A 25,677-nucleotide genomic window follows, 5' to 3' on the forward strand; every position below is an offset into this window, starting at 1 on the left:
TCATCAAGGCCAGTTTCAGTCCAACAGCCTATCGTTGCAGATTTTTTAACAGTGCAAAGAACATTTCCCAGTGTATGTGGACATACCTTTATCTCTCTCTCTTGACACATATAAACTTTACCTTTAGTGTAAGAGATTCAATTTTAAAAATGGATCAGCACTTGCAGTGAAACTTGCTAGATGACCTTGGGCCAGTCACTCTCTTGGCCCAACCTCTACCACACAAGATTCTTGTTAGGATTCATCTGGGGAGGAGGAAAGCCATAACACAAACTTCGCCTGTTTGGGAAAAAGAAAATGTAAATGTAAACAATAAAATAAGTAAGCCAGATCCACAGTTGAATTTGCAGGTGTTTTGTTATGGAATATGAATGGTTGAGAGCAGAACCTTAAGCGAAGACAAGAAAGAAGCAGACAGAGGAAATTTTACTTTTTGACTGCAGATTCCAGAATATATCTGATACCATGGCCAGTGGGAGTTGTAGTCAAAAGAAGAAAAAAAATCCTTTCCCTGTATAGACTTGAAGATTATGATTCTGCCGCCTCCTTCCAAACTGTGCTGATCTGCACTGCTCACAGCAGAAGTGACAGCACCACTTTTGTCAGGCTTTTCACTAAGCAGATGAAAATTAGCTAGTCCAAGCTAGTGTCGTTCAGGTATACATGAGTAGCCCAGTTTCATCTCATCCTAGAGAAAGAGAGTCTGCATGACTAACAGCAACAAACATTGAATGCCTTGCTTTAGGACCTCACTCTTGTTTCTACTGGGGGGGGGACACCAGCAGTGGTAGCTTCCCCAGGGGGAAATGGACTGTTGGGGGAAATGGAGCAGCTCCATCAGTGGAGAAGTCTCCTTGTGGGAGAACCCCTGCACTGCACCCTGACCCCTGCAGCTGATCCCGCATCTGTGGATTTAGAGTCTCCTCCCTAGAAAGACAAACAGACTTTGAAAGGTAACCCTGATTTCACAATAAAGCCCACATTCAGAGTTCAGCTCAGGGAATTCTGTTCCATCATGCTTGAACCATTCAGATTTTTCACACAACAGAATATTGACAGAATAACCCTTTTCTGGGGTCAATCCAAAAGTTACAAAAAGCCAGCAGACTTTATAGGATTCTTATTTGTGGTTGATATGACATTATACAAAAACAACATAAGAAGTTTTGGCAGTTGAGGCATGGTAGAAAAGCCCCAACATGAGTTAGATGCAATTTCAGAAATTGGGTTACATTTCACAATTGCAAAAGAAACTTAAAGTGTCAGGATGTTTCTTCCACCCATGGGATTTTTTCCCTGAGGATTTTCAGTATCAAGGCAAGAAAAAATATATATTTATCACAGTTAGTACATGCTTTTCCAGTATAGTCTTTTTGTTCCCCTTATAGGCTTTAGCAACTACTGTATCTGCTGCAGCTACACATTGAAAGATCTCCCAGGTGAAAGACTGGGAAGTGAAAAATGTGTTGCTGACTTCAGCAGGATTGCTGTCTGTGAGTGGAGCAGGATGCTATATATTAATCCTTGAAATGTAAATACAATCTGCCCCCCCCCGTTTCCCCCTTTTTATGTCTTAAAGGTGACTATTACAAGAACACAAATGCAGAAGTTCAACTTACTTACTTATGATAGTATTTCCAGCCAATTGCACCAAAAACAAAAAACAACCCTTGGCCAGTATCCTGTTTCTAGTCCCAATCAGAGTGAACTCATGGACTCAGTAGCATTTACACAAGTGTTGATTTACCATTCAGCAATTGGTTCAACAGGTCTACTACTAGTTGGGACAGGGGGACAGGATACTAGCCAGTATGTTTTCTTACTGCTGTACTTGTAGTCCTGCAGGTAATAGGGCTGAAGTGTAAATAATCCATCCTTAGGTGAGGGAATGCTCAAATGCTGATTATGTGTGATAGTCAAAGCAGAAGCTTTTTCACCTTCTATTGCTTTGTCTTATAAAACAAAGGATCAATTGCTGAATGGTAATCATAAGCATGGTCTTCCTTCTAAGCCTGATTTTAGTTGAGCTATCTATCATGTGTTGTTTGGACACTTATCGCCTATGAAACTGCAGTGTTGTGCCTCTACTTAATGCAGGGATGGTGGGGCAGATGTGCTGGCACTGCAATTCCCATCATATGTCACCAGTGGTCTGCTGGTTCAGGATGATGTTAATTGACAGCTGTCCTAGGCAGCTGTCCTTTGCCCATCCTTGGTTTAATGAAAGCTGTACAGCCTTTCTACGAGTAGATATCCAATGCTGCTGATGAAACCAATCTGGCCTTCTGAGCTTTTTTTTTTTTAAATAAAAACATAATTGCAGCATATTGAAGTAATTCAAGGACTTGATGCATTTCTTCTGTCTGCATCATTAATTTTATCCACAGTTCAAGGTGCAGAACATACAAATAAAGTATAAAGTACCTTACATTTTCATTACAGTCAAAGTAGCATTAACTCAATAGTACCACTATTGACTTTACTATAATAACTTTCCTTAACAGATAATTTCTGTCAGGGGAGCAGTAAATATGGGATCTGTCCTTGCCTTGGAAAGAACAGATTTGACTTTGCATATATACCTGAGAAGCAGCATTCATCTTCAGACTATTTGAACCATTTGCATCCCTTGGATTTGCAAAGAACAAATGATAGCCTATCACTAAATTCCAATTTTAAACACCCCTTTCCCAGAGGCATTAATTTTAACTGAAACAATTGAAGTAACTGATTCCCAGTGTGATGTAGTGGATGGAGTGATGGACTACAACTCTGGAGAATAGAGTTCTAATCCCCACTTGGCAATGGAAAATCTATGGAGGAGTGGAACTGGTAAAACCACTCCTTAAAATATTGCACTTACTTTGTAAACCCTATTAGGGCCTCTATAAGTTGGTTCTGACTTGATGGCACAGAACACACATACACAATTGGAGCAAGTTCAGAGAATGACAGCAACGATGATCAGGAGACTGGAAACCAATCAGGAAAGACTGAAAGAACCGGGCATGTTTTGCCTTGAGAAAAGAAGACTGAGAGAAGATATGATATAAATTTTCCAATATTTGAAAGGCTGTCATACAGAGGAGAAGTAGGATCTCTTCTCAGTCATCCCAGAGTGCAGAACATGCAAGAATAGGCTCAAGCTACAAGAAGCCAGATTTAGGCTGAATATCAGGAAAAACTTCCTGTAGCATACCCCATTTATTAGGTCTATGGTTCATGTTATATTATGTAATGGTTCATGCATATTCATGTTGCTGAGAGGCAGAGCTGAGAGAGATGCTATAAGAGGCAGAGTCAGAGAGAAAAAGTCAGTCAGCAAGAGTCAGTAAGAGTCAGAGAGTAACAGGGAGTGAAGAATGGGAGAAGGGAGAAGGAGATAGAGTGTGTAGTTTGGGGAATTCTGAGGTGTGATTAGCTACTGAAGACATTCATGAATCAATCTCTGTAATCAATAAATCAAAGTTTATTTAAAAGACCTTGAAGTGTGGACCTGAATCTTTCTGAGGTAACAGTGATTTAGAGATCACTTGGTGGCAGCAGTGAAAAGAGGGATTGTTTGCCTTCATGTACTCTGAGGCTTGACAGTCAAGCTAGGGCCGCGAGGGTGAATGTCACACTTCCTGTTAGAGCAGTAGAAAAATGGAACCAATTACCTCAGGAGGTGGTGAGCACTCCAACGCTGGAGGCATTGAAGAGAAAATTGAACAACTATCTGTCAGATCTGCTTTGACTTTGATTCCTGCATTGAGCAGGAGAATGGACACAATGGCCTTATAGGCCCCTTCCAACTCTGATTCTATGAATTGTAGTTCAGGAGCTTGAGAATGTGTACAGTAGAGAGCCTATGTTGGGAGAAGTAATTAAAAGATACCCTTGTTAAGCTGCAGTGTGGAGAGAAGCTGATGAGATACATTTGCTCTCAGAGTAGAGCGAAGCAGGGCACATTAGAAAGAAGATTGTGCCTACAAGAAAATGTTTGCTTGTTTGTACAGTATTCCATATTACCTCCATAGATGACATCATACATACCTGTCTTCCTCCTCAGTTTATCCTCCCAAAAATCCTGTGAGATCCATTAAGATGAGAAAGTAAAAGCTGCAGAGAGCCAGTAAAATGTGTACACTGGAAATCAGATAGTGGTGGCAATTGTTCATGTGAAATTCTGGAATCGTCTTCCCAGAATACTAACAGTACCAGCAAATTCTGTCTTCTGCTGGCATTCCTTAAAAACAAACCTTTTGTTCTACACCTCAGTTTTTGTTCTGGACATGCTGCCAGGGATGTGATGAATCGGGATTTCAGCTGTACTCACGGAAGTAAATGCCCCACATCATATTTTCAGAAGTATTACTTTTTAAGATTCTTCATTCCTCTTTAATTCTACTCTGCTGATATGGAAAGGAGGAAAGGGGAAAGGTTGCCCTAGCAAGTGTGAAGTTTTCTTCTTCATTTTTGGGTACCTTTTTTGAAAGCATCTGTTTCACTCTGTTATGTTGTGTGAGTGCTGAACTACCACTGGCAGCTAGTGGACTCTGGAAGACACAACAGCCATGTCCTTGTTTTTCTGGCCAGATGGTAATAATATGTGTATTCCCTAAGTGTTACTTCTACGTGTGCCTTTGCCTTCTCCTTCCAGTCTGTCCTCTTGTAGTTTGCTCATCTGTTCTGTTTAAAGTCAACATAAATTACATCTTTTTCTTTCTTGGTCATTAGATTAAAAGGAGCAGAATTTTACAATAAAATCACATTGTGTAAGGAATTTTTCACTAGTGTCTTTTTGAGATTAGCTTTATTTTATTCTAATTATATAAGCCTGGATCCAGTAGCGTCCTTCTGCTTACATGCAGAGCGTGGGGGGGGGGAATTGTCTGATTTTCTTCTTCAGCTCTCCATATAACTGTGTCTGGACATCATTCCTGTGTCTGCTACTCCTCAGAACCATCTTTTCAGGAGGGTCCCAGGGAGCTGCAGTGCATCAGAGTTACTGTATTTATTCAGTTCATTGCGTACAGTCTCCTCCCTATGGTATTCATGTAACAGCTCAGCAAGACAGGGTAAGCTGAGAAAGCCTGGCCCAAATTCATCAGAGGAATCTGGCCCAAACTTCTGCTCACTTAGGGCATGGAATCTAGATCTGGAGCACCTCCAAGAGACAAATGTCCAGCGTCTTCTCAAAGCATTCCAGCTAAAGAGGTTTCTCCTTGCTCATTGGTTCCCAAATTGGGGAAGTGGGTGAAGTGTCTCACTGGGAGAAAGTGAAGACATTCCGAAGGGGGTATGAGACGATGAACTGTAACAATATCCTTCACATTAAATTTGTTTTGTTTCTATTTTACTTTAACCACTTCCATAAAACTTTTTCTGGAAAGGAAAAGTATTTATGTGTAATTGTAAATCTTTTTACAGATTTTTTGTGTTTATTTTTAATAATTTTAAGTTACAAATAAAATTAATGGCAAATTGTCATTAAACGGGGGTTAGGAGGTGGTAAAGAAGAAGAGAGGAGGCATGAAGCATGGGTTTTCTTCCTCAACATTCAAAAAGGGGGCAAGATGCCAATAGGTTTGGGAAGTGCTACCCTGGATGAAATGAAACGTCTCCTAATTATCAACCAAAACCCATTTAGTCTTAACTATTTAGTTAAGACTTCAGAGTTTCATGATGGATAATTGATTTGAAGGTGTTTTTCCTTGTTTCTGTTCTACAGTAACCAATCCATCCTAGTTATGTCTTATTCATTCATTCATTCATTCATTCATTCATTCATTCATTCATTCATTCATTCATTCATTGCAACTTCTAGGTAGAACAGATGACCCTCATCTAAAGATTAATAGAGCTATGTGTGGATGTTTCCACAGCTGTGTAATAAGACCTGAGTTCTTACATATAACTATGCACTAAGGTGTTCTTTATGTGTGAATATCAAGATCTTTGAAAACTAAGATCGTTATTGAACAGGGCACTAGGCAATTTAGAAAGATCACTGTCTTCATGTGACAGAAACTTTGCAGCAAAGCACAGTAATTTGTGATGATAAATTGCAGCTGTCAGAATGTCAAGATCACTTCATGGAATTTATTTCCAAGCTCACATTTTGAGTTTATGTGGCAGTGGTTGCCCCCATGCCACCCCTCCTGAGTGAACTTCCCAGGGAAGCAATGCAAAACACCGATTGTCTTTCCCCGCAAACTGTCTTGGCGCAGCCAGGGGCAAATTAATTCCACTTTCTCATAATAGGAAAGCAAAACAGGACTCTTGTCCTTTTGAAAGATAGCTGTAGTGAAGCTGGAGAAAATTCCAGCTTTCAGATTTGATGGTAAGTATTAAAACCTAGCCCTTTCTTTTTCAAAATGAATTTTTCAGCATATGAATTGTATGTGGATTCCTACATGCGGCAAACATAACAAATATTTCTCCCCACCCCTGTAACTCACCGCGGCCTGCTTCTCATGTTACGTTCTAGAGGTTCCAGTGCTGAAAACTGCACAGAGCTGGACAGTTCTTTAGACCTCACTAAAATAGTAAAGCCAGTATAGCAAAAGGTGCATGTCAAAAACTTAGGAGACCTGGGTTCAGATCTCTGGTCTGCTATGAAGACTTCCTTGGGTGATCATAGTAAAACCACTGCTTAAATGGCTCACATACTTTGGAAACCATACTAGGCTCACCATAATTCAGAATCCACTTGATGGCACATAAAGCAGGAAGGAAAGTAACCGCCACCTCTGTAATCATTTTCTCCCCATCCTCCTTCTGTAGCAAACTGATTTCCAGCTAAGAAGGGTAAATATAATGACACACTCGAGCCATCCCTAGTTGCACCATGGCAGGCTAATATTTTGGAGCCCTTAGAAGGGGCAAACAATAAATTCATAGATGAAACCAGCAAGAGTTCTTTATTTCTCTGTTTGGAGATATAAAGGGCTATATCAGGTGTTCCCACAAGAAACTTGTTGGCTATCTAAAACTTTATCATGGGGTAGTTCATGGAATCATAGAATACTGAGGTTGGAAGGGGCCTATAAAGCCAGCAAGTTCAACCCCCTGCTTGATGCAGGAATTCATATCAAACGATATCTGCCAGGTGGTTGTCTAAGTTTCTCTTGAATGCCTCCAGTTGATTGGAAATAATTAGTTCTGAAAAAGTTGTTGGTTTTGCCACCAAGGCCAAGTGAATATTCACAGTTACAATTGCAGCTGAGAATTACGACATCCTGAGTTTTATTTTAAAACTACAATAAATAATAATGATTCGGTAGCCTAACCATAAGGCTGTTGGAGGGAGATAAGAAAGCATCTAGATGCCCTTCCATTGCGTTTAGATATGGTCCATGCTGACAGCCACCTGGCTGACACCCAGCACTTTGTGCTGTATTTTAACTGCTGTGAGCCTCTTGGAATGTAGATTGGGGCTGAGAAACAGATTAAAATATAAATAATAAATCAGTGGCCTGGGTCCAAATTTAGTCATACCAAGTAGATCCCTTGAGCTCAAACTGCCTGGCTGAATAGCTACACGAGATACGTATCTCATTACAGAGTCAAATGTTAGGAATTTGATTCCTACTGTGGTTCTTCCCAGCATGTGTAGCCTTGGACGAGCCAGAAGAAGGGAATGGTAAATCACTTCTGCATAGTCTATACACAGAAAACCCTGGAAGGGGCCACCATACCCCCTTCCAGTGTTTTCTGTGAATCAGCCCTGTGTACCAGGGTTTTCAGTATCAAGGTGATAGATTGTTAGTGCTGACTAACATTTATTTTCTAGTAGGTATCTGCTTTTCTACTATTTTTGTCATTTTTCCCTACTATCCACATGACTTTACCCTTCACCCAGTGTTATAGAATCATAGAGTGATGGAGTTGGAAGACCATTCATTCCAACCTCCTGCTCAATGCAGGAGTCTAAATCAAAGCAGATCTGACAGATGGTTGCCCAATTTTCTCCCTGAATGTCTCCAGCTCCTGAGGTAATTGGTTCCATTGTGGTACTGTGCTAACAGTTAGGAGGTTTTTCCCAATATTCAACTGAATTCTGGCTCCCTGTAACTGGAGCCTATTATTACATATCTGTACTCTAGGATGATTGAAAAGAGAGCCTGCCATACCCAGGACTGAGTCTTGTGGTACTTCACTCATTTACCTCCTCCTAGTTTGAGAAGGAGCCATTGATATGATTCTGAATATGTTTCTGTAGCCAACTGCGTATGTTGTTCTCTATATCCCACTCCTAGTAAACTTGATATTCAGAATATAATGGGGCACTTTGTCAAATGCTTTGCTGAGGTCCAGATATGTTACATCTACAGCATTCCCACTATCCACCACGGAGGTTACCTGATCAAAAACAGATAAAATTAGTCTGGCAGGATTTGTTCTTGACAAAGTCATGTAAGCTTCCGGTTATTAATCCATCATTTTCAAGGTGCTTGCAAAGGGACTGCTTTATAATCTGCTCCAGAATTTTCTCTGGAATTGATGTTGGGCCGACCAGGATAATTGAAACTACACCATTGTATATCTTGGAAGTACTTGCAATTTGTTTTTCAAAGATTTCATCCTTATCTCTTACTTCAATTTATATTTATCATCTCCCTTAAAAGTCATGGTATGTCTTGGTTAATGCTGGAAGGAGGCAGAGTTTTCCATTTTATTTCAGTGGTCAGAGGAACCTAACTAGTGTACCAGGAAGCCAAGGCATTGTGGATTCTGAAGTTCTGTAGTTCAAAATATTTGGGGCACAGACTTCCTCTTGTAAACAGAAATTGAAGCAGTTCAGGTAAATGGTCTAACTCCCCGTTAGTCACCTTTTCAACTAGGAGAGGGGAAGAGAAAGCTGCACAAGAGAAGCTCTCACACAGAAATTGACTTCTAGCCATTTTTTGTTAAGGAATGATTTCTGGAAGAGAGGCAATGTGTTTGGTTTGTTTTGGTTTGTTTAAAAATTCTATTTGGATGCCTATCTTGATAAGCATTGCTTTTCTTTGGAAGTAGCAAGCAACTGTAACCAACTGGGACAGAACCTTCCCTTCTTCTGGAGGAAGCTTCATCCAGCCATATATAAAACATGCATAGGTATGGGACAACAACAGAAAGATTTTCAGGGCATCTCAGAGTGACTTGTGAGCTGCAGTCAAGGGTGATCTAGACCAGTGGTTCTTAACCTTTGTTACTCGGATGTTTTTGAACTGCAACTCCCAGAAACCCCAGCCAGTACAGTTGGTGGTGAAGGCTTCTGGGAGTTGCAGTTCAAAACTCCTGAGTAACCCAAGGTTAAGAACCACTGATCTAGACCAGTGGTCTCCAATCTTGGGCCTCCAGAAGTTCTTGGACTACAACTCCCAGAAGCCTTCACCACCACCTCTGCTGGCTAGGATTTCTGGGAGTTGAAGTCCAAGAACGTCTGGAGGCCCAAGGTTGGGGACCACTGATCTAGACATTTTGGAAGAATGTTGCCTCTCTGTTGCTTTTTGCTTTCTTGTTTCTGTAACACCTGTGCTGAAGCATGTGCTGTGATGTGACTGCACCATGCATGTTTCTGCTTCAGACTCTCATCATTGACTGTTGGTAGCTTCCACTGTCTGATTGTTTTCTCAGCTGCAGAAATGCTATTCTCTCTCAGGTCTCCCACCTAATCCCCATTTGGTTATATAAATACTGGAATAACTTGTGAAGATACTTGAAATGCATTGTATAAATGGTCACATGCTATTAAATAAAATAGCTTTAAATAATAGAATTTTAGTTTTAGAACTGGAGGAAAGTCTTGGTAAATTCTGAATCTAGGCAAGTTTTCTGGCACAGTATTATTTAAATTTGTGTTGTTTACATTTTCCTAGTATTATAAATCCATTCGTATGGCACTATCATTGAAAAACTGTATAAAAATGCTTTTACAGAAACATTTATCATTTAAGACTCTTTTAAAGATCAAGACTTGCATTTCAGAAGGTTACTGGGCAATATTAAATGCTTTGGACAGGTCTTCCCAGCAGCAGTCTTTCAAATATAGAGTTCACATAGAGCTATCTTGAGATCTTCCTTCCAGGGCCAGAGTACTATCAGTCAGCTCAAACTTCCTGTCCACCCCATTAATTGAAGCAGGCTGGGTGGATATAAATGTATCAGAGATTGTGCCTGGTTTACAACCACATCATTTTCCCTCATCTATTCCAGGCAGAAGGCAAATACAGGAGTTCTCTTGAGAGATCTACACTTTGGCTATAGTATCTGTGAATACAGAACAATCAGAAGTGTGGGGGGATGTTTCTTGTTGTTTTGTTTTGCTTTGCTTTGTTTTTTCATTTTTCAAAGCAACCACAACTGCATTTTCCCTTACACATGAAAACCACTGCGATTAAGCTATACTTCACTTGAATTCCAGCTCTGCAGTGGGGCACTGACAGTGCACTTCCAGCTTGGAAAGACCTGACTATACACTAAGAAAAATTCAGTCTGCCAATTCAGGGCCCGCCTCATGGAACCAGCTAATACTGATGGAAAGGAAAGGAGGAACTATAAAATATTGTTATATTGTTGAGGAAGAGCAAATCTGAAAGCCATGAGCAACTGATGAATGTATTCCTAAAGACAGCACTGAAAGCAGAAGTAATTTGCATGGGTTATCTGGATGGGCAAGCTGTTCAAAATAAAAGGGATGGGATTGCCTGCACTGACCCAGTCTGATTGCTTTTGCCACAGACAAAATAGAGCACCAACTTCTAACAGATAAGTCAAGAAACAGAGCTAGGTTTTGGACACATGAAAAGTACATCCTCACTTGGTGTGTAAAATAAGGATTGGTTCCACTGCCTCATTTTACTCCTGAGCCTGCTAAGAATTTAGGCTGGATTTTCAACAGCCTAGATGTTTAACCAGGCTTTAAATGGCTGAAGCTGGACTAAATAGTTTCATAAATGACTAAAAAGCTAGATTATTTGCCAAGGCTGTTTTTATGCCCCACTTTTGTCACACTGGCGCTGGGTAGAATAATCGGCATCTCCAGAATCTCCACTTTCATTTTAAAATGCCAATTGTTAGCCCTTACATTTCAGAGCTTGAAGACAGTGCCTGCTGAAAGCTGAGACACCAGAAGGATAAAGGGATAAGAATTGAACTGAGCCCCCAAAACAGTCCAGCAGCCAGTGATGTATTTGTAGCAGGAGAGTTATATGGTCCCTCTAACCAGCCCCATCAACAGTTCTGGTGGCAGCATTTTGGACTAGCTGAAGTTTCCAAACATCCTTCAAAAGCACCCCAGGTTGATTTAGATGCTTGTTGCAGTTGCACTTAACTATCTGCACAGTGTCTGAAATAAGTTTTTTTTTCCAGACAAAGAAGTTGCCCATTCTGTTTCTATGCGATGAGTAAAATTTTGAAAGTAGCAGTATGCAAAGTGCAAGGAGATATGACAGCCAAACTACTTTGATTGATTTCCTGCTTTTCTTAACATTTAATACATCTGTGAGCAGGCAGAGTAAGTTGATGGGGAGAGTCAACCCTACCCTCCCTTCCTTTTCCCCTGCTGAAAATTCCTCCCCTCACTCGAGCTACTATTGCCCCATGGGGGAGACTTTGCAAATATATAAGTTTTTTTTTCTCTGTAAAGCATATAGCACTAGGAATTTTCAGGAGGAAAGCAGTGAGAGGGGGAAGGCTTAAGGTTTCTCTCCCAACTACCTTGCTCCTTCTCAATTGGTGTCCTCCCCTGCCCTTAGGTGCTATTAAACATGTGAGAGATGGATGATCAGACCTCCTGTGACATCTGTTTGAACTGTTAGTGAAAAGAATGTGCCAACATTCTTGGATCTTGCTGTCAAAATATTTTGTCACTTCTTTACAGAACATGTGTATCTGTTGTACTTCGCAATTTACTGAATACCACTATGTGTCTAGAAGAAGCAGGCAGTGGTTGTGTCTGTGGAGAGTGGAATGGGGAGGAGATCTCAGACAAGATTATGAATAGCTTGGTCTGTAAATCAGGTCCTCCTGACAGGAACTCACTACAGCTCTACAATGATCTGCTGGGAGAGTTTATTTCCTTGTTTTTCAATTGCCTGTCACCGTCTTTTAAACCCAAGTGCCTGAAATTAGTTGGTGTTGACAGAAATCCAACTAATTCCAGGCACTTGGGGTTATAGGACACTGGCAGGCTCTAATAGATTTGATTTAGTCTCTCGTCTTTTGCACGTTCACTGCCTGATTTCTGGGTTGTCATTATCACTTGTTATCACTTCAGCTCTTTTCTTTAAATGTGCTTGAAGTGTAAGATGCTTTTATTTATTTATTTTTAACATTAAGTTTATGATTAATTATGATTAGCATGTGGTATGACTTGAAGTCCATAATCTTGAAAGTGTCTGAAGCCTTAAATTGCATGCAGTTGATTGAAGTGCTAAAATTTCAGTGTGTTTTGGTATGGTATGATACTATGTTAATATAATATATAACAATGTTTTAAGATAAGCCATTCCAAACAAATTTTTCTTTATCAGCAAAAGAATCCAACATACATAGCAGCAGGTGAAAGCTACAGTATAATTCTGAGGGTCAAGAGCTGAGTTATTAAGGATCTGATACAACTTTGTACCAGTGCAAAGGATTTTGATTATTTTTGTTAGAATCTAGTGAGAAATTTCTGCCAGTGTTTATTTATTTATTTTTTTAGGGAGCAACATAAATATCATTTCAAGTCACCAGTCTTGCCCTACCTGGCCATGTCCTCTTCAGAGGATGGCCTGTCTCAGCAGGATGAGACCAGGGAAGATCTTAACTAGTACCCCTCTCTCAGAATCACAAAAGATTGAGGAGGTGCCAGAAATGGCAGTTGTTGCTGGAGGTGATGACAGCTTGATGTATGAAGAACATCAGGATCCTAGAGAATATCCTGATTTTGACCCTGCAGCAGAGAATACATTAACAATAGCATAAGTGTTCTCAAGGTCAGACATCTGCAGTAAATAGTTAATTACAGTTTTCAAAGAAAGGAGGTGTAATAGGCCAAGGTGAATAAATAACTTGAAGCCACAGTGGGATTATAAACATTGTTTACAGACTGGTAGAAGCAATGTTTGTAATCACATTCTGCCCTAGTCTCCTTGCATCATATTGGCCTGAACTCCTGCCAGTTGATTTAGACTCTTGTTGACCTGCTTCTGTTTGCTCCCTCTGAGCCCTATCAGACTTGTATGTATCTGATTTGCAATTTGCTGGCTTTTATCTCTTAATTCTTGCAGGATACTTGAATCTCAGTTCTAACTACTTGCTGTTTAACCTAGACTAACTGTTGACTCTATTGCACTCTTGGTTATGGAAACTTGCTGCCATAGAACACAATATTAACACATCCCCTTGGGAAATTTATGTTCTGGGAATACCATGGAAGCCAATTTTCAAAAGAAACCTAAAGAAAATGGTAAAGATCAAATGGAAGATCACCAAGGTTAAATGTTTGTTCATTACTTACTGTTGGAAAGTTGGGGTACCAAAGACTCAATTTTCCAGTGAAAGTGATTGCAGTGTACACCAGAGTTTGAGAAGCTGTGGGCCTCCATGAGTCACTGAACTCATTCCATAATCAGCCATAGCCATGCTGGCCAATGATGAGGAATAATGGGAGGAGGAGGAGGAGGAGGAAGTGGAAATATGATGACTTCTTGGAAAATGTCTCATCCTGGGTGATCTTTAACATTTCGCGATGTCAAAAAGTCCTGCACAACTTTCCATACACTGATGGGATGTTCCTCTGTTGCCAAAAAATGATCTCACCTCTTGGTTTCCTCCTTTTTTTCTCTTTTGCACTATTTGTTCTACAGAGAAAAAGGCCAGGTATAGGAGGCAGCAAGAGCTTCTTGAATGGGAAACTTTTTATATTAATGCTAAAACATTAATAAACAAATAAAGAATCTAGCACAGAGAATCTTTATTTTAAAATGGTGCCTACAATGTTTTTCAAAAAGTTAGTGTGAACGACAACTGATTTCCAGAGGAAATTAGGAGGGAATTGATCCCCATTTGTCAAGCCCTGAGACTGGGGGCTTTAAATTATAGTTCTAATCCCCCTCCAAAGAATCAGTCAAAACCACATCCAGCAGAGAACCTTCAACAGGGTATTTCCAACATTTTTCAAAGAGTTGATGTGAAAAACATCTGATTTGCAAAAGGAAATTAGGGTAGAGTGAACTTCCACTCTCAAAGACTAAAATGGCAATGAAGTGCTCATCTTCTAAAGCAAATGAGAAAAAGTGGTTTTCTTTTGTGGGGGAAATACTGTGAGAAAGCAGAGAAACTGCAAGATTCCTCACAAGATTTCTCTCTAAAAAGATTTTGCAGAGGGAAATCTCAAAATGATTTTTTTTTCCTCACACACACCTTTCGAAAGAGTGAGAAGCTGCAACATTCACATCCCTATGCTGAAAGTTCTCTCCCTCTAAATTTATATGAATACAAAATTAGGCTTCTATTTAATTCCGGACAGGAAGAGGAGATGAAACATCAATTTATATCCAGTGGTGGCTTTGACTTAATTATAATTATAATCTTAGAAGTGCAGAGCTGGAAGGGAGCCCTTGGATGATCAAGCCCAGGGCTTGTCAGGGAGACACAGTTGAACTCCCAACCTCTGGCTCCACCACCAGATAGATACCTAAACTACTGAGCTATCCAGCAGTAAGCAGAAAAGACTTATATAAGTCAAGCTCCAGGTTTTCATCATTACTTCTTATCAGTTTCAGCTGTTTCTGGCAGATCCCATAACCTACAGGCATGGCTTTTGTGGCACAGCTTAAATGGGTAGGAGATATTTTTGAAACACAGCACTAAAAAAAAGATTAGTTCTTACTAGAAACAGTAAAGGGATTTGGGAGGGTGCACCCCCACAATGAACTTTGCCCACCTCAAATAATCACCATATAACATGCACTGAAAGGAGAATGTGGCAGGACCCAAGGTTGCACTTGATCTATTAATTTGCATTTGCTTCAAGAAATGAAAATTTCCATAATGAATCTGCTTCAAAGATTGGCTTAACGTGCATTGATATGTGTCACCCCCACAACTGTACAGCCTAAGTATTACATTTAGAGAACAGTAAAGGCAATCATTGCAATAAAAGTAGAATTAAAGTGTGAAAATCACATTTTTATAATTGACTGTAATAATTACATTCATAAGTAGCTTAGGGTAGGGATGGGGACTATGTAGTTTTCCAAATGGTGTTAACTACAACTGCTGTCAGGCCTCGTTTTCCAGATCAGTGTTGGAAAATGTCACTGTGGCATACAGCTCTGCTCTCACCTGTCCGTCACAGCTGGGCAGGGGAACCTCAGCCAATGAGAGGACGGAGGGTGATGCAGAAGGGGGAGGAGCTGGATTATATAAGGTATGTGTGATGTGTGAAAGGGGGAGTTTTGGAGAGTTTGAAAAGATGAGAGAAGTTGATTGAGAGAGTGAGATAGATTTGAGAGAGATAGTCAGTGAGGGAAACGTCTGTGTGATCTAGTAATTGAGAAACGTGATTAACAACTTGAGTTATTACCTGTGATTCGCCCTTTTTATTTTGTACAAATCAATAAACACTTTATTTGTTTGAAAGAAAAACTTGTCCTTTGTGAGTACTAAGGATAGGTTGGTGGCAGCAAGTGAAGAATAGTAGTGAGCACTCTTGGAGGCCTGTATTGGTAGAGGCTTGAGAGTGGCCCGCCACAGTCACTTCTACCTGATTCATGAAACTTTTTCTCATGCCCTTCACATTTTCATAGTAGGGTGGAGGCATAATCCCACTTAGCATGCCTAAATATATATATGTGGATTAAAGAAAAATATGTATTAATAGTTAGGTTAAGATTAGAAAGGAAATATTCTTCTTTGTGGTCTCTGTGAATGCGCACAATAGGGCTGTTCTGTGCTTGCTCAGAGGTTCTTGGAATCTTCTAGAACTTTAGCACCGTTCACCAGGACTGCCCCCTTAGTACACGTGGCGTGCCCATCCTGGCAAGTACTTCAGTTCCTTTTTGCCGCTGCTGAGTTCTGATCTCTCGATGAGCAGCTCCATTCACCATTCTTTATTTCCATCTGCAGTCTTCTTCATGACTTCTAAAAGAAACAAGGGGGGGGGAGTCATAAGTTGGTGTGACGATTGCCCCATGTCACTCCTGTCGCTCACAGTCTGGATCTCATTTGCATGAGCCTATGAGAGGAGTGGAGGGGCAGAGTCAGCAGATATAAGTAGGTTTGGCAGAAGAGAAGAAGGGAGATAGAGAATTTGCAGAGAGAGATAGTCAGGGAGACAGTGAGAACAGATACTAATAGAGATAAGCTGGTCAAATTAATAGATAGAGCAGGTGGTGATTAGTTATGTGGCAAAGTATATGAAATTTTAATGATTTGATTGTATGCATTGAATAAAGAACATCTGTGATTCTGATTAAATTTAATACACTTCAATAAGTTCTGTTGGCAGTAAACAGACAAGTGTCTGACTAAAGTTCCTTTTATATTGTGGATAAAGGGAATTCACTGGTGGCAGTGAGGAAGACCGGGAACATCACAGTTGGTATCTGCTGGTGGGATGACATAGCATGAGCCCTTTGTTTGGGGGAAACAAGCAGGGGGCATGTGGTAAACGTCATAAGTGGTGTCCAACGGCAGGATACAAAAAGATTCCAGTAAAGCCAAAGTTTAAAGTGAATTTTTCTGAGGCATTCAGTTGGCATTGACTTGCTTTAACTGTTAATCCAGCCTCATGTAATCTCTGTAGTACTGTTTCAAGGTGGATTTTGTGCTCTTCCCAGGTCTCTATAAGGTCATGTAAACAAGGCATTGGGTAAACATCTGTTTTAGTGAGGTGATTTGATTTTCTGTAGTCTATGCAGAAGCAGATGCTTCCATCTGGCTTATCTACCAACACTATTGGGGCTGCCCAAGGGCTAGAGGAAGGAATGATAACTTTTGCCTTCAGCATGTCATCTAGCTCCCCACAAACCTTGGCAACATATGGCCCCGTTACTACAACCTTGGCCACACCAAGTTTATTAGAAAAGACTTGCTTGTATTTTCTATGTCAAAACAATCCACGCTTCCATATGCATCTTGTATTCACTTTTTGAAATACTGATTTAAAACATGCCAAAAATGGTTTAAATACGGGTGGTGTTTCACTAATGTCAACCAGGCTTTTACTTGGTACATGTTTTCAATCTTTCTTCCCTTGTGGGAGTCTCATGGTACAGTGGTTAAACTGCTGTACTGCAGCCAAAACTGTGCTCACGACCGAGGGTACAATCCCAGGTTGCCAGCTCAAGGTTGACTCAGCCTTCTATCCTTCCGAGATCGGTAAAATGAGTACCCAGCTCGAAGGGGGGGGGGGGCAATGTGTAGCCTGCATAATTAACTTGTAAACCGCCCAGAGAGTGCTTGAAGCACTATGGGGCGGTATATAAGCAACACACTTTGCTTTATATATATTCCAAATATTTAGGCTTGCAGGGGCTTAAGAAAAATCCTGGTTCTTCTGTATATAATACAAACTGACAGTCTTTGAGTTTACATATAACAAGAAGTGCTAGAGATGACCTAAGAGAGGAAAAAATGAGGATTCCCTGATTCCATTGAGTTTTGAATTTCTAGTACAGTTCTCTTTTTTGCAGCATGGTAGAAGTACATAGAGCCACAAGTTCCCCAGAGTCCATCCCTTTTATCATTATCTGGCATTTAAAATCTCAGTAACTCACTCTGAGATATTTGTAGGAGAAAGAATAAAACTGTTTCTTTACTTACATTTGGTTAGTACTACAGGCTTGTGTATACTGCTTTCTTTACTACACACATACTAGCAATCAACGAAACAGATCAACAGCAACAAACAACTGCCACCAACCAACAAAAAAAAAAGAGGGGGATAGAACACTTAGCAGAGGGGCAGGCTTTCTTTGAATTCGAAAGCTGGAAGGAACAATTGGTTATTGCTGGATAGGTAGACAAAGTAACCCAGTAAAGTCTGCCAGTCATTCAGACTGCAGATAGCATGTGAGGTTATAAATAAAATTGTGAGATACGTGGTCATTCCACACACATTGTTTAAAACTTGTGTTAAGTTTGGGGAAAACTTTAAAGCAACTGCAATATTCTGTACCGGTTCATTCCATTTTAGTACAAAATATTTACATATTCAACTTTCATAACACCCTATATCCCATGTTTTTCAATGGCTCCAGACACAGATCATTTAGAAGTTGCATGAACAAATAATAAAGAATCATGAATATGTGTAAATTGTCCTGTAGAATTAATTACAGATTAAATAGAGAAGTGGGGAAAATACTAGTGTAGTTACAACTAATCACAACAATATAGGGCTAGTATAAAATGATGAAAATATTTATTGCTTTGAACGTCAACTGTCAGGTACTTACCTCAGATATGGGATTCTGAGTACAGAACTGCTTCTTTTGAGAGCTTCATGTTATCTAAAATTCATTTCCTTTTCTTCCCATTGTACACTGTAAAAGCCAAGCAATATGTCTTCCTGAAAATCACATTTCAGCATTCCTTCTCTTTGATCTCTACAGCCTCAGACAGCAGAGAGAACCGTATTTCTGAATCCCTTCACATCAAAAACCAATACCTGAAAGAGAAGGCTTAGTCAGAACCCCTTTTCTGTTAGTTTTTAGAAAGAGGTCTAAGCTTTTCAAAATCTTTTTATGGGCATCCCATAGGAGGTACACTTAAAATGAATTGTGAAGTCTGCATAGTAATATTCAGAATATTCTGGTTTTTCAGAATATGTACATCTTTTCTGCTTTATGTTTCCATTTCATATCTGCACAGCTCATGATAAATAGCAATTGAGTTTACACTATTAGTATTGCCCCCTTACGCTTGTTTTATTTCCGTGTTTTTCCTTGTGTCAGAAGCTCAGTGGGAAGAATTAAAGGTTTTGATCAGTCATGTGCAGCCTCTAGTGGCCCTATCTAGTTATGGCCATCATTAAGGAAGATTGCTTGGCAGGTAGGCAAACTGCAAGTACATTTTTCAGTCTCCTCTCCATTCACATTGGTGAGAAAATTACACATATTGTGTGTGTTTGTATTATCTGTTGATATTTATTAAGAACAAAGTAGCTCTCATTAGCACAAATACATATCTGTATAAGATGAGACTCAAGTTCAAAACTATTTATAACACCTTTAAAGGATGAGTTCAAGAAAAATCATTAGGGAGGAGCATAAGGGAAATAGTATCAGTAAGAAGCAACCCAAGTACCCTAAATATACCAATGATGCAGCAGTTATTGCATTTAACTTTGATCATTTGCAAAGTATTTTGAAAGAATTGAAAACGAAATTGGTTTAAAATTAAATAAACAAAAAGCAAAAGTAATGCCAATCAAGAGGAAAATAGGAATGCCATAATTTATGGCTATTGTATAGACTAGTACAAGAACATACTTGCCTGGGATAGGTAATAAAGTGTGGGAAATGTAATCAGAAACCAGAAGTGGAGAAACAAATAAGACTTGCACTGCCAACTTTTCTAAACAAAGAAAAATCCTTGAAAATAAACAAAACATCATAGAATTATGAAGATTTGTTTAGGATAAATGTGTGTTGCCATTACTGTCCTCTGCTACCCAGATCTGGACTCTAACAAGATCCATAAAAGAAAAGCTCCTCAAAACTCAAAGCAATGAAAAGACAGGTGCTAAATAGCAGACTAGCAGATAAAGTAAGGAGCCAGGATATTTGACAAAAAAAGCAAAAACAATAAATTTAAAAGAACAAAATGGTGAAACATGTAGATAAACAATGGAATAAGAACATATATCAACAGCGCCCTTGGATTGGAAGAAGACTACAAGCAAGATGGAGGGATGATACTAATAGATCACTAGGACTGGTGTGGTTTAAAAGGTAAAGGTTCCCCTTGATAATTTTTGTCCAGTCGTGTTCGACTCTAGGGGGCGGTGCTCATCCCCGTTTCCAAGCCATAGAGCCAGCGTTTTGTCAGAAGACAATCTTCCATAGTCACATGGCCAGTGCAACTTAGACACGGAATGCTGTTACCTTCCCACCGAGGTGGTCCTTATTGATCTACTTGCATTTGCATGCTTTCGAACTGCTAGGTTGGCGGGAGCTGGGACAAGCGATGGGAGCTCACTCCGCCGCGTGGATTCAATCTTACGACTGCTGGTCTTCTGACCCTGCAGCACAGGCTTCTGCGGTTTAGCCCACAGTGCCACCACGTCCCTGGTGTGGCTTAGATTAGTACAAAACAGAAATGTGAGGAAGCAAAAAGGGGGGGTCTATATCATAGAATAAAACAGTTGGAAGGGGGCTGTAAAGGGCATCTAGTCCAACCCTATGCTCGATGCAGGAATACAAATCAAAGGATATCTGTCAGGTCTTGTCTAAATTTCTCTTGCATGCTTCCAATGTTGGAGCATTCACCACTTCTCAAAGTAATTCATTCCATTTTCATACTGATCTAATCATGATAATCGACTGAAATCTGGCTTCCTGTAACCTGAGCCCCCTCTTGTGTGTTCTGCAAACTAGGATGATCCTGCCCCTCCTCTGTATGATAGCCTTTCAATTATCTGAAAAGTGCAATACTCATTCTTCTTTTCTCAAGGCTAAACATGGCCACTTCTTTGAACCTTTCCTCATAGAGCCTGATTTCCGGCCCCCTGATCATCCTTATTGCCCTCCTTTGATCTTGTTCCACTTTGTCAGCATGAAGTGCGGTGTCCAGAACTGGACACAGAACTCAGATGAGGCCTAACCAGTGTCGAATAGAGAGGAACTAGTACCTCATGGAATGTGGAGACTATATTTCTGTTAAAGCAGCTTAAAATAACATTTGTCTTTTTTGTAACCACATCACACTGTTGGCCCATATTCAGCTTGTGCTCTACAATGATTCTAAGGTCCTTCTTGCTCATAGTTTTGCTGACCCAGGTATCCCCCATCTTGTAACTGTGCAATTGGTTTCTTTTTCCTAGGTGCAGTACTTTGCACTTATCTTACTTGAATTTCAGTCTGTTCTTTTCAGCCCAGTGCTCATGATCATTTTGAATTTTTTTTCTGTCTTCCAGAATATTAGCCATTGCGTCATCCGCAAATTTGATTAGCATTCCCTGCACCTTGATCCAAGTCATTAATAAAAATGTTGAAGAGCACAGGGCACGGGACTAAACCCTGGGGTGTCCCACTTGTTATTTTCACTCAGTTTGAAAAGGAGCCATTAATCATGAGGAAGATGTTGCAGCCAAGTGTGTATCCACCTGAGATATCCAGCTCACATCTAGTTAGCTTTGGGGTACTTTGTCAAAAGCTTTGCTGAAGTCAAGCAAAGCCTGTCTGCAGCATTCCCTCTGTCTGTCAGGGAGGTTACCCAGTCAAAAACTGAGTTCAGGTTAGTCTTGAATTATTTGGCTTCTAGTTGTTACTGCTTTGTTTTCTAGATGCTTGCATAGTGACTACTCCAGATTTTTCCCTTGGATTGATGTCAGGCTGACTGGTCTGTAGTTCCCAGGGTTTGCCCTTTTGCCCTTTTGTGAACATTAGCCCTCCTCCAATCATCTGGCGCCTCACCCATTTCCCAGTATTTCAAGAAAGTAATGGACAGTGGTTCCGAGAGTTCTTCCAGTTCCTTCAGTATTCTTGGATGCAGTTCACCAGGCCCTGGAGATTTGAACATCCACTAGATGTCCATAGACAAAGCAAGAAGGCATGCATGTGTAATGCAAGTGTATTTGAATGAGAAAATACTGTGTTCTTCGTGAATGTCAACATATACAGTACATATAATACACATATAAAAAGATAGACAGAGATGCCTAAATACAGATATCAGGGTAACTAATGAAACAGAAATATATAAATGCTATATAAATGTTTTGGGGTTCCTGCATTGTTCAAAATAGCATACATTGTGTGCATGATGGTATTTTTGTAACACATATGGAATGTTCCAAGGGGCAGTATGATGCTGTTATCTTCTGAATGTAGTCATAAAGTGTTATAATGCTGGGTTATATATCCAAAGGTTTTATAATGTTTTTAGAATAGTGTTTCTATTCCAGTCAGTGATAAATCAGCCAGATTGTTGCTAGAAACCTCAATTACGTAAACACTTCCTTGAAAACATTCACTGAGGGGAGTTTGGTGGGATCAGGGGTCATCTTCAATTTGTGTTAATTATTTAGTTGCAGAAGAAAGCTTGTCCTGTTTTCATATAAAATGTCCATCAGTTTTGCCTTAATAGCCTTCATTTTACCAAAAAGGGGGGGGGAGATCTTTTGTATCTGTGTGTTCTTCCTGGGATGAGATTCCCATATTGACTTAATGAATGTTATTTCCAGTAATCTTATTGTATCGGTAAATACCTTGTTTAATGAAAGCAAAGACTATTACGCACACAAATAAAACAGAAGGTCCCATTTGCAGGTAAATAACTTTAATACTAATCAAAGAAAACTGACTAGATGCTGCTGTGGAGTTTTATAAGCAACTGGTAAGCTGCTTTTTTTGTGGAAGGATGTTGAGGACTACACATGGTGCACAGGCTGCATTTTGCCCACCCATCCAGTAGTTATTAAAATTGTTCCTCAAAGTACAAACTAGAAAGTTTATGTTTCAAATCTTACCACAATCATAAAGTCCCTAGGCAATTTTAGATAAAATACGAGGAAAAAGAATTATGGCATACACTCCAAGTTTTCATGTAACTTTCCTTCTTCCTCCTCTTCTTTGTATTTACTGTTTTTTCCCAAAGCACTGTCCTCAAAAGACTGTGTAGCCAAATAAAAAATAAATATAAAAATGGCTGAGAAAGAGTTTTTCAGGGCACTTATTATCTGCTAGCTTTTCTGCCTTCTTTCCACCCTGGCCACAGTTGGTTGATTGCATGCTCTTTACCTTCTTCAATTACACTTATTAGAAATGTTGTGGGGCATGAAATCACTTGTTTACATGAATTATATCACTTGATAGTAGTGTTTGTTTCTTGTACTGTAAGTCATATTTCAGTAAACTGTTCTTACAAAACTGAATGGAAGAAAGACGATGCCACCTACTGCACACAAGAAGCCATTGCTGAATTGGTTTCCTTCAAATGACTCATTTCTCTTTGCACTTCAACCATTATTTCACCCTGACTGCACCCATGAAAACATTCCCACAAATAGATTCCTTCTCTCAAGAGATCCTTTTCAGAAACAAAGGCTTAGTTTAATATTGGATGAAGAGACGGACAGAGATGCCTATGTAACTTTGGCTCCTGCTTGTCCGGTTATAATGGATATGGTTCAGTTCGTGCAGCCTAATGATGTGAACAGGATATTTGGAGAGGTGAAGGTTACCACATGTCTACTGGACCCTTGCCCTTCCTGGCTTATAAAAGCTGCCAGAGAGGGATTGGCAGAGTGGGTTAGATGAGTGATTAATGCTTCCTTGCAATAAGGAAAGGTAGAAGAATGTCTTAAGGAGGCAGTAGTAAGACCGTTGTTTAAAAAAAAAACTCCTCGAATCCCACTGTACTGGAGAATTATCAGCCAGTTTCCAATATTCTATTTTTGAGCTAAGTGTTGAATCATGTTGTGGTATCTCAACTCCAGAGGTTCCTGGATAAAATGGACTTCAGATCTGGTTATGGAACAGAGACAGATTTGATCACCTTGGTGGATGACCTATGCCAAGAACTGAACACAGGGAGTGTGGCCTTGTTGGTTCTGCTGGAGCTTTCTGTGGCTTCTGATGCCATCAACCATGGCATCCCTCTGGGACACCTTTCTGGGACGGGTCTTGTAGGTATTGTTTTACAGTTGTTCTGATCCTTCCCGGATGACCAAGCTTAGGGAGGTCTTACTGGGGGAGTCCCATTTGACTCCCTGGCTGTTGGCCTGTGGTGTCCCTTAGGGTTCAGTCCTGTCCATATTATTTAACATCTCCATGAAACCATTAGTAGCTGTTATGCAGGGTTTTGGGGCTCGGTGTCATCGGTATGCTGATAACACCCAACTTGTATCTTTCCTTTCCATCTGATTCCAAGGAAGCTGTTCTGTGCTTAGACCAGCGCCTGTTGTCATTGATGGACTGGACGAGGGCAAAGAAATTGAAACTTAACCCAGACAAGACAGAGGTGCTCCTGGTTGATCAAACAAGGCAAGGGATAGGGAGTCAGCCTGTACTGGGTGGGGTTACACTGCTCCTAAAAAGTTGGGTTTGCAGCTTGAGTGCACTCCTGGGCACAACCCTGAGCTTGGATGCAGTTTTCAGTGGTGGCCAGGAGTGCATTTGGACAATTAAAGTTGTACTTATGCCTTGACAACTTAACGACTAAACTACAACAAAATGCCATGACACGTCTGATCTGGCCATGGCAAAACATACCTAGTTACTTCCTGTTTGGATTACAGTGGTGCCTCGTATAAGGAGTGCCCCATTTAACAACAAATCCGCATACCGATACGGATTTTGCGATCAGAAAAGCGATCGCATACCGATGTTGCCTATGGGGAAAAATCGCTTTGCGATGTTTTCCCCATAGGCACCATTTTCCCCCAGCTGAGCGGCGGGAGCCTCCCAAGGAGCGCTCCCGCAGCTCAGCTGGGGGAAAATGCCTGCGGTGGCCTCAGAAGGACCCTTCTGAAGGGTCCTTCAGAGGCCACCGCCAGGATTCCCCTTCCCCGCGGTCGGCTTCCCTGGCCATGGTCAGACTGTCAGGAGTCCGACCATGCCTGGGGTAGTCGGCCGCGGGTGGGATCCAAGCCGCGGGGTGGTGGTGGAAGGCATGGCCGGGCTCTTCGGCAACTGCCGAGGCTCGGATCCAAGCCTCGGCGGCTGCCGAACAGCCCATCCATGCCTCTGATCCTCTCCCCACGGCTTGGATCCCAGCCGTGGGGGAAGGGTGGAAGGCATGGCCGGGCTCTTCGGCAACTGCCGAGGCTCGGATCCAAGCCTCGGCGACTGCCGAAGAACCCATCCATGCCTCCGATCCTCTCCCCACAGCTTGGATCCCAGCCGTGGGGGGAGGGTCGGAAGCATAGCCGGACTTCAGCCGGCTAAGAGGCCAGCGATCAGACAGGAGGAGGTGGGAAGTTTCCCCCAACCCCTCCCGAGCAAACACCGGGTTTTCAGCCGGCTAAGAGGCCGGCGATCGGGCAGGAGGTGGTGGGGGAATCTTCCCACATCCTCCTGCCCGATCGCCGGCCTCTTAGCCGGCTGAAGTCCAGCTATGCCTCCGATCCTCTCCCCACGGCTTGGATCCAAGCCGGCGGGGGGGGGTGGAAGGCATGGCCGGGCTCTTCGGCAACTGCCGAGGCTCGGACCCAAGCCTCGGCAGTTGCCCATGGCAGGGCTAGCCCCCGCAAGTCCGATCCAAGCCGCGGGGGAAAGGTGGGGAGAACGGATGCCTGTCAGGCATCCTGGGCTCGGCAGCGCGGGGCGGCGGGGACAGGGTGGAAGGGTCTCCCCACCCACCCTGTCCCCTTCGCTGGCAGCCACCCCCGCCGCTTTCTCCAGCCTGGATCGGGCTCCTGGGAGTCCGATCTCGGCTAGGGAAGGCAGCGCGGGGCGGCGGGGACGTGGTGGAGGGGTCTCCCCACCCACCCTGTCCCCTTCGTTGGCAGCCACCCCCGCCGCTTTCTCCAGCCTGGATCGGGCTCCTGGG

The 25,677-nt window shown here is 41.4% G+C and overlaps 1 protein-coding gene and 1 long non-coding RNA gene across 2 annotated transcripts in view; one reads left to right on the forward strand and one right to left on the reverse strand.

Annotated features, from left to right (window-relative positions):
* The window catches only part of LOC110090022 (uncharacterized), a 306,902-nt gene that overhangs the window by 250,557 nt on the left and 30,668 nt on the right, over positions 1-25,677 (forward strand). The gene's annotated exons all lie outside the window — the stretch shown is intronic.
* On the reverse strand, positions 2,324-24,875 carry LOC140708323 (uncharacterized). The gene is made up of 2 exons (XR_012088424.2): positions 18,420-24,875; positions 2,324-16,101 (listed from the first exon to the last, which is right to left on the reverse strand). It is a non-coding gene; the product is annotated as an uncharacterized LOC140708323 (long non-coding RNA).

Source organism: Pogona vitticeps, chromosome 6, assembly GCF_051106095.1.
Source record: "Pogona vitticeps strain Pit_001003342236 chromosome 6, PviZW2.1, whole genome shotgun sequence".
NCBI classification, from domain to species: Eukaryota; Metazoa; Chordata; class Lepidosauria; order Squamata; family Agamidae; genus Pogona; species Pogona vitticeps.